Here is an 8,822-nt window from a genome sequence, read left to right as displayed (position 1 = left end):
TGTGGTCGCACATAATCATGTCATACAATATGTCTCTATCTCCTGGTTGGACAATGGTATTTGAATTGATGGAGTCAGTTGTGTTTACCAGCTCAAGTATCAGAGTCCACAAGCATTTCCTAATTTTCACACAGAGGCTGGTGGCATCACCAGCGTTCCCTCAGTACAGCTCAGTAGCATACCTGAGACTAGCAAAGAAAAAGGTACTCACTGCAGATCTAAGGTGACTTCTGCTTCTTAATTTGAGTTAATGTTTCTGGAAGGTTTTTGAGCTCAAGTCCTATGGCTATCCAGAGCTGCCACCGCCTGCCAGGGCAAGTGTTGGGATCCGGCTGGCTGCTTTCTGTCAAATGGCTGTTTAATGAGGCAGCCCAGCAGCTGCTCTGAGCTGCTGCGTTTCCAGATGCATTGTTTTGGTGTGAGAATTACTGTGTTCCAGTAATTTAAATTATGCAGTGGTCAGAAACACTACCTGAGCTCTGTGAGTACAAAAGCGACGGCCTGATTAACTGAGCAATAATTGGAAATTTTAACTCAAGGCATCTTTACAAACAACCTTTGCTGACTACAAAGGACTAGTTGCAGTCCTCTGTTGTTACCTCATGGTTCATCCTTGAAAAAGTGGAGGGGGAAAACAACAACAACTTGTCTCTGACATCTTATTTTCGCTATGAAGCAACCAGGTGTTTTTTTAGTAATTTTTGAAAAGCTAATGATAAGATAGCAAATATTGAAAAGTGATTAATTGTACAACAGGTTGAATCCACTTAGCAGCATCTTTAATACATGCTTTTAAAAGGTTTTATAACAAAAATGAAGAAATGAGAAAATTAACATCAACATGATCTGAGTAAAGGCTCTTGTTTTCTTTTAATTCTTTTTGGTTTGTGTTTCTTTGTCATTAAAGCTCGGCTAATCTCTCGTATCTTGGAGCCAATTCCTACTGACAGGGTGGAAGGAATAAAAAACTCCCACTGTCCTGGTGATAAGTTATCTAAAGAAAGATCACCCGTTACACAAACTTTCTCTGTTCATCCTTCTCGGATGTTTTGAGCTTTAGGGAGGATTAAAAGGAAAAAAAGACGAAGAAGAATACATGCTAAAACTTTAAAGTGTCCTTTGGGAAGGTATGTAGCTAAGTAAATTAACCTTATTCTCCTCTCACTTACACTAATGTAACCCCAAAAGAACTACACAGAATTAAAGAGAACAGCATCAATGTAAAACCAGGATAAGAAAGAGAAAAAATCAGTCCCAAGCTGCTTTTAAATACATTGGAGTTGCACTTAAATGGCTCAGGCTTTTCACAGATTGTTTTATGTGACTTCTGCACACCATGCAACCTGAGCACATAGAACATTGAAATTGAAAGATGGAGCCAAATTCTAGAGCCAAAACTTGTGAATGCTGTAGAAATACAGATCTGAGGTTTGCTGCTGGACCACAGTCATATCATGGCATCAGCCAAGTTTCAAGGTCCAAACACATTTATATTTTAAGGAGGTTGCAACAATAGGAGAGATCAAACTTTGTGGCTTGGACTTATTTCTGTTTAATATGTAGTTTTATTGGTGAACTTTCCAAAGCCTGTGTTGATATTTCAGCTGGAGCACATCGATATAATACTACTGAAATCACTGGAAGTTCATCGGTTAACCCAGCCTCACATATACAAGTTGCAACTGCTTCCCAAATCAGGATTTTACTTGAGCGAATTTATAACTTTGAAATACTTTATGAAGAATTAACTAGAAATATCTAAAAGCTGAGAAGGTTTCAGTTTGTCAAATATTTTTTGGATCTTGTTTATGGCTTTTGTGTCTTGTAAATTCCTATCAATTCTACTGAAATTCCACTGAAAGCATATTTCAGCCAGTTATGATCTTAACTGTCCCTGCATAATCCAAACTTCACTTGCAACAAGGGCTCAAAAGCTGTGCAAATCTTAGAAAGGCTTCCAGCAAGTCCAGAGCTTTCTAACAGAATATAGGACACCTTGTATGGGGTGTTAGCATCTCTCACTCCGCTAGGAAAAGAAAGTCTAAGGTTCAAAATAGTTCTAAGATGAGAGTGCTGGTGAACACACACCAACAGGGTGAATTGTACAGTCAGTACACCTGACTGTAGGTAGGTATTTCTGAGAAAAGGTGAATCTTTGAGAGATACTACAGAAAAGTAGTTTGAATTTTGTACACAAGTCCTGGAACCCACTCAGACCACCCTCTGTGGATTCCCTGTTACTGAGAACTCTACGGAAAAGTTTTCTTGGGCTTTATTTTCCTCCAGTGCTGCATAGAGTGGTGTCTAATATCTTCCAAATTAAATAACGAGCTTGGTGTCCAAATGTGAGGTCCAAAACCCACGTCCAACGCAGTCCAGAGGAAGCTGGATCATCTTCAGAAGTGGTTAAAGGGATGAAGCCAAAGCTGACAACATCAAAGGCATGCTCTGATTCTCTTACTTATCTGGGCAAAAGGATGATATCGTATCTTGGGAAGTCTCTTCTCCTTGAGGATACATTCTCATGCCCTCCTGCAAACATCTGATGCTTGCACCTTAGCTGAGGAACTCATCCACTGCAAGAGGTCAGATAGCCACCAAGGAGTTCATTATAGAATTGGAATCTTCTGCCTTGTGGTAAGGAAGGAACATATTGTTATCATTAGATTATTTTAACAAAGGGGATATCTGACTCACTCTCAAACTGGTGTTACTTGTATTTACAGCTTCCTTGTCCTTACTGACCTCTGAATTTCAGGAAGCAGCATGAAAAATAAAATGAGTCATTACAGAATCAGTGCTATAACTTAACCTTTTAAGCAAATTACATTCAGGAATCAAGAACTTGCAATGAGGATGATGGTGGGACTGAGGGAGCCCTGAATAATCTTGAAAACTGAATGTCAAAAAGGATACTCAGCAAGTTAGGCTAAATCCCATAATGATAATAATAATAAAAACCTGAGAGATACCTAATATTGCTGAAAAGAGGCTTTCCTGCAATTTCTGGATGTGAATGGTAAAAACAGAGAAGAAAGAGGTGTTTACTACCTAAGTTATGCCACAAGCTCTTTGGCCACACAGAGGCAGCCAGTTCCAGACAGTACTTCAGGAAGATGCTTCTGGTGCAAAACCTCTTGGAAATCTGGGCCACAAACTTCTCAACAGCAAGGAGTATAAGCTGCGTGAGAAAAGGTGAGAAAACAAACCTCTTTCTGTGCTTCCATGCGACATGCAGTGTCAAGCCGATGTGTCTGGTTACTAGCTCGCCATACATGGAAAAAGCAGTTGTGGGGATTCCAGCCTTTCCTTGTGGACTCAGAAGAGTGTCTGCATGTGGACTGCTGTGATATGAAAAAGGGCTTGCCAACTGGCTTACTGCAACACTGGAAAGAGAAAGGATTTCTTTTAGCAAATGACACCATATCTACCCATTTCTCAGCAAATATCCATCATTAGGAACTAGAAAAACTCTTTTATCCTGACTGCAAAACCATCCCTACCTGGTTCATAGAAGAAGATATAATGTGACTGGTCCCAGGGTGCCCAAATCTGCCTCATATGACTGGTCCCAGTTGTGACTTGCAGAAACACCTGAGATCCATCACCCTCCTGCCCTGTTCAGGCACTCAGATAACACTAGTAGAGCTTTTATAATGCTTGGGCTCTACCCTACTGCATCTTGCACACCAGAGTGTCTTAAAGAGCAACACAGACCAAACCCATCCTGGTCCTTGAATTTGAGACCTTGCCCCATCCACGTGACTGACCATGGAAAGCAGAGGTGACTGTGCCCAGCTGCTCCATGTGACTTGGTGAGTGAGTAATAAGACTGAATCACCTGCATCACCTAACTTATCACTGTCACCATTACCAGTCAGTCACCTCAGCCAGCTGATTGCCCTTGGTCAGTCACCTTGGTTCAATAAAGCGTGGCAGAGATTCCATGGCTCTAATGGACCTCGTATTGTGTACAGAATAGCTACTAAGATTCCAGGTGTTTTCTATTTTCCTTTTGTTTGTAAAAAAAAAGAATAAAATGACCTTTTAATATTTAGCAGACAGAATTATTTAGGTTTTTATCAAGCATGAACTTTACCAGGAGCACTTTGCGGTTGTATTTTAGTAGCATTTTAACTTCAATGAATGGCCTAGAAGTAAATTGTTGCTTGAAAAATGCTCCCTGCTGTACCATGCTACCTCCTGGAAATAATACCATGCTGGGGTACCAGTTCAATGCTGATTTAGCGAGAAGAATGCTGAATCATCCCTTCAAATCATATTCTCTTTCTGATCCATAAGATAACAGATTACTGTTTTGTAAAAAAATAATATTTCATAGCTTAAATGTTAAATTTCTTATTCAACTCCATCTCCTCCCCAGCCCAAGAGCCAGACTAAGAGGAGGACACAGGATTGATCCTTTTTTCTGAAAGACATCCTTTGATTAAAAAAAGATTTATGAGCAAAGATGTACACTATCCCCTTTCTCCTTACATGGGATTTCGTTATTTCTTAGTGAATCTCTACCAGAGTTATGTACCTACTTCTTGTGCCAAGCTGCAAATGTATCTTTAACACTTGCATGCCTAAAGAAAGAAAAGATTTTGGGAGCTTCATGTTTGCATCATGCCCAACTCCTGACAACAGAAAAGAGTGATCTTCCTGGGGCCAGAGAGTATAAGTGAAACGAAGCTACATTTGGAAACTGCTGATTCAGGAATTCATTATAAAAACAAAGTAGCGTCACAAGAATCATCTTGTCCAGTGACAAAAACACATCAAGCCCAACTCTGCAAAGTTTGGGCAAAGCCTATGATTCCTATGATTCAAAAGGCCCTGGGTTAGCTCTGGTGGCAACACTGTCATTAGGAACCCCATTCACCGAGACTGCGACTTGGGACTAATGAGTGGCCTGCCTTCTCTGAGGGTACAGCTCAGGGGGCTGGTCTGAAAACTGGTAGCACAGTGCCTACACAACTCGGTAATACAACCTTATACTGACATTTCTTATGTAAGTAAAATTTGTCTCTGCCTCTGTTAGCCATAGAAGAACTTTCTTTTTTACTGTGTGTGGGGGAAAAAGGAGAGAAGAAAGCTCCTAGGTAAACAGGTAGTGGGCACAGCTTTCTAAGATTGCTGTAACTGGAAAAGCCTAAATGATCCTAATCAGATTTAAGAAAATTACATGCAACAAGAAGCTTATCTAAGTAAGGCAACTCTCTTGTTTTCCACTGGCAAAAAATGATGAGTGGCAGCACAAGATTTCATTTCCTTTCCACTTGTTTCTAATCCTTTGTTTAGGAAGCCTTCATTGTCATGAGAAAGCTTTCTTTAGCCCTATTAAAGCAAAGCTGCTCTTCAGCATGATTCCACCTGTTTGATACAGTGGGTGTAGGAATAAGAGATGCCAAATGAGAGACTGTGGGGTGTTACAGAATGAGGCATTTTCTTAAGGCTTTTTTCCATCGTGATGTAATTGTGAGATTTAGCTTCTCCTTGGGTTTCAGTGCCAAGAAACTATAAGACTTCTTCTGCAGTCGTTTAGCACAGGAACCAGAAAGTTCATTGATCTGTTTGACAGAAAGTTTAAAAAATGTAGCTAAACATTTTATGCTTATTGTTGGTAAGCAATCAGGGAAAGAGAACTAGGGTGGCAAAATTAAGAACCCTTGTAGCTGCAAAACTGTGCTGGGACGGTATTGCTAATTCCCCTTATGCATACTATAATGAGATACATACTAAGGCTGCATTTTTCCACCACATTCCTCTTTTCCACACAAGGTGCAATACTTCCTTGACAGTTGTTTATTCTGAAACCACTCCTTTGAACAAGTAATCACTTTTAAGCCATACCTGTATTCTGCTAATGGCTATTTAACACCACCTGTGCAATCATTCCAGGAATCTGCCTCTGTCACTCTTGACACTAGAAGTACAAAAAAAGTACAAAACAATAAGATCATAAAACTTCCTCAGGACGCTGCTCCCAGTCTCACCCTTGCAAATCGGGGCTAAGATCACTGATAACAATGGAACTGTTATGAACTGACCTCAGCTTAATTGAGAGCAGGGTCTGTAAGGCATAATAAAGTTCCCCCATATTTCACACCAGGATAGAGGTGCAGTGAGGCTGATCAACTGCAAGAGCAGCATTGTTCTGAATTCCCTCATGTGAGGACTATGCAGGTGCAGTTAGCTCGGCTTCACTTCATATTTTTAGGGCTAAATTAACTGACTTTCTTTGGAGAAGTTAGTACCAGCACTTCCATATTTTTACACCAGCTTTAGGTCCTACTCAAGGCAGGGGGAACTTTCCATTTTACTTTCTGGGGATCAAGTCTGGATTCCCGTTGCTTGCTCCTATGAGATGCTGAACACCTCTTTTGAATTGTGCAAAAGTTATTGAACATCTGTCAGAAGGTGTTTAGCGCTTTGGGGAGACTGAGCCGGCGTGCATCTCTTACCCCTGTTAATAAGCTCCTGGTTCAGGCAACTGTACACTGCACTTCTGGGTGGACAAAGGTTCCAGTGTTCAGTGCACTTCATCTAGGTGACCAGCTGTTTAAAAATAGCAATTGATTTAATGGGTACAATTCTCTCCAACTAGTAAATGGCTTGAGCTGCATATGAACCTGCAGAAATTTCAGCATGTTTCACTTTTAGGATTTTTTTTTTGAAAGAGAAGCTCCATAATCATAAGGTGTTTGTTACTCACAGGGCACATTCCTGACTCCTCCCTGTAAAAAACCCTGATGGCCTAATGTCAAGAATGTGCCTGTAAACAAGTAATGCCTCACTACTCTTGCCCTTGCCGTACAGGTTCTGTTTTAAAAGGGCATGAAAGGTGCACACAACCGATACTTGCAGGCTTGATTCAACACTTACTGACTGATCTTTCATGCCAGTGTAAATCACAGACATATGGGAGTCAGTACAGATGTGTGTGAAATCAGTGTAACTAAAGAAGGGGACAGCGTTTCCTCACTCACATCCCCATTTCAGGTTAAATTCAAATCACTGTTTCAGCTGGGAATGTTCTTCAAATTGCAATGCCAGATTCCAACAAATGTTGTTATCTAAAATGACAATTCAAATTAAATACTGAAATTACTTTTTTTTGTATTAATATGATTACAAGTTTTTCATGTCCAGACAGTCCTTCCTGGATGAGATTTCTGAGATACAATTTTTCCCCAAAGAATTTGTTTCAAGAAACAAATTGATGTTTGGCTTTATTTGGTTCTGCTTCAAGAGGAACTCTTAGCCTGAAATAATTTGGGCTCTTCCACAAGGTGGGAATTTGGTTTTCTAGGCCAAGAGAGCTTATATATTGAGGTAAACGGGGATATAGCGGTACTGTGGTGGACAGTGTGACTGTTATGAAGGATCCTGGTTAAGTGAGCACAAGGCACAAGAGACACAAGAATTATGAGGCACAGGAAATATGATGTGTTTTGAGCCATTCTGTCCTCTGCACAGAGGGTTGTCTTGTGATTTTCCTCTTCGTCTTTCCAATGCCTAAAATAACCATATAATCAGGCTGATTTTCCCCTTCCTTTTCCAAAGTGACTAACAAGATTGTATTTGTCTAGCAATGCAAGTTTTGAGTCCTTCTGTCTTCCAACCTCCTGTCATAGTATGCTTTCCCATAACACATTACTCAGTGCTCTGTAATAAACCTTTTTGTCTCCCTTGCCTTCATCGAACTATCCCCATGTTGCACAGGCCCACCTGTTTAAAAAGCATCTCCATGCTTTCTTCTGTGTGGCTGTCATGCATCATGCAATCTTCCCAAACCTAGTCCTCACTTAGACAAAGTCCCCACTCATTTGTTTTTTCATGTCTCTTAAAACCCTTTGATGCTTGTCAAAAACTGAATCGATTTGTACAGACCATCCCTTCACTGCTCACTGATGACCTCTGTCTATCACTGAACTGCGACTTCCTGGGGCAGGAACTAAATTTTCTTCAGTAAGGAGGCTAGTATAGCAGCTTGAATCGCTGTTTCAAAAAGAAATGCAGTGTTTCAGGTCTAAACGCTAGTTTGGGATGATGAAATCAACACTCATCTATTTCCATGGTCAAAACTCATTTCCAGGAGATTCACATTTCTCAGTTTTCCATTTTATCCAAGTTTTATCAGATTTTTGTTATAATTTCACACCACTATCCCCCCCAAAATGAGGATGTTCTGCTAAAAATGACTTCCCCATGTGTCCTTTAGTGTATCATGCCTTGCAGGAGTAAGGCAAAGGACATTGAGGGGATGACACCAGCTGAGAGACTTGATTTCAGCAGCAAACTTGAGAGATTTAATGATACTGAAAGTTGTTGAAATATTGTCAAGTAATTTGATTTTGATAGACTATACATATAGCTTACAAAAGCAAGTTGTTGGATTAATGAGTGAGTTTTTCCTGTGAGGCAAACTGTCTTTGTTCAGTGGATTTTTACTTTTCCATATTGATCTGTGCCAGAGGAAGGACGGGTGCTTGTAACACGATGCCACAGCAAGAGAAAAGGAAGAATAAACAACAAGCATTTGTTCCTTAAATGCCATTGCTAATTTTGAACATTTCCTTGTATTTGAAATATAGCTTGTTTTATGAACAAAACTCAGTCTGTGTAAACCCTAGTTTTCTCCCTCAGGGATTTCATGGCAATCTTGGAGTTTTGGAGTTTGCAGAGCTCCAGATTGTACCTGGACATCAAATGAACCTCACCTGGGGTAGAGGCTATTTGTAGACGCAATGTGTTCAACCAGTCCATGCTCTTTTACCAGTAGGTTTCTGTGCCTGTGCTGTGAAGTCCTCCAGGAG

At 40.4% G+C, this 8,822-nt stretch overlaps 1 long non-coding RNA gene across 1 annotated transcript; it reads right to left on the bottom strand.

The window, feature by feature from the left end:
- Positions 1-2,099: 2,099 nt before the first annotated feature.
- Positions 2,100-3,602, bottom strand: LOC148050558 (uncharacterized). The gene is made up of 3 exons (XR_015700890.1): positions 3,504-3,602; positions 3,210-3,386; positions 2,100-2,631 (listed from the first exon to the last, which is right to left on the bottom strand). It is a non-coding gene; the product is annotated as an uncharacterized LOC148050558 (long non-coding RNA).
- Positions 3,603-8,822: the final 5,220 nt, after the last annotated feature.

Source organism: Nipponia nippon, unplaced genomic scaffold, assembly GCF_047370975.1.
Source record: "Nipponia nippon isolate SJK-2023a ecotype South Korea unplaced genomic scaffold, ASM4737097v1 scaffold_8, whole genome shotgun sequence".
Taxonomy (NCBI): Eukaryota; Metazoa; Chordata; class Aves; order Pelecaniformes; family Threskiornithidae; genus Nipponia; species Nipponia nippon.
The sequence above is the reverse complement of the archived record's forward strand: the minus strand, read 5'-3'. Positions and strand labels throughout refer to the sequence as shown.